Below are 270 nucleotides of genomic sequence, written 5' to 3'. Positions count from 1 at the left end.
CACCTCAAAGCGACCCAAACCAAAAAAAAAAAAACCGCCTTGGCTCCTTTACCAACACCAAATGGCAGCCGGGCAGCTGATCTCAAATTTAGGGGACACGTCAAAGCAAGGCACACATCAGGTCCTTGACGCACGTCCGGTGCTCACTGTGGCGTCCTCGTCCACCTGGGACCATCCTGTCACACAGCACTACCGTCAGAATCATCTGGCGGTTCGCGCCCCCAAAAGATCACACTTGCCCTCCCATTTTGGCATGGATAGCATTTCCAA

The sequence above is a fragment of the Monosiga brevicollis genome, genomic scaffold (assembly GCF_000002865.3).
Source record: "Monosiga brevicollis MX1 MONBRscaffold_51 genomic scaffold, whole genome shotgun sequence".
Taxonomy (NCBI): Eukaryota; class Choanoflagellata; order Craspedida; family Salpingoecidae; genus Monosiga; species Monosiga brevicollis.
The sequence above is the reverse complement of the archived record's forward strand: the minus strand, read 5'-3'. Positions refer to the sequence as shown.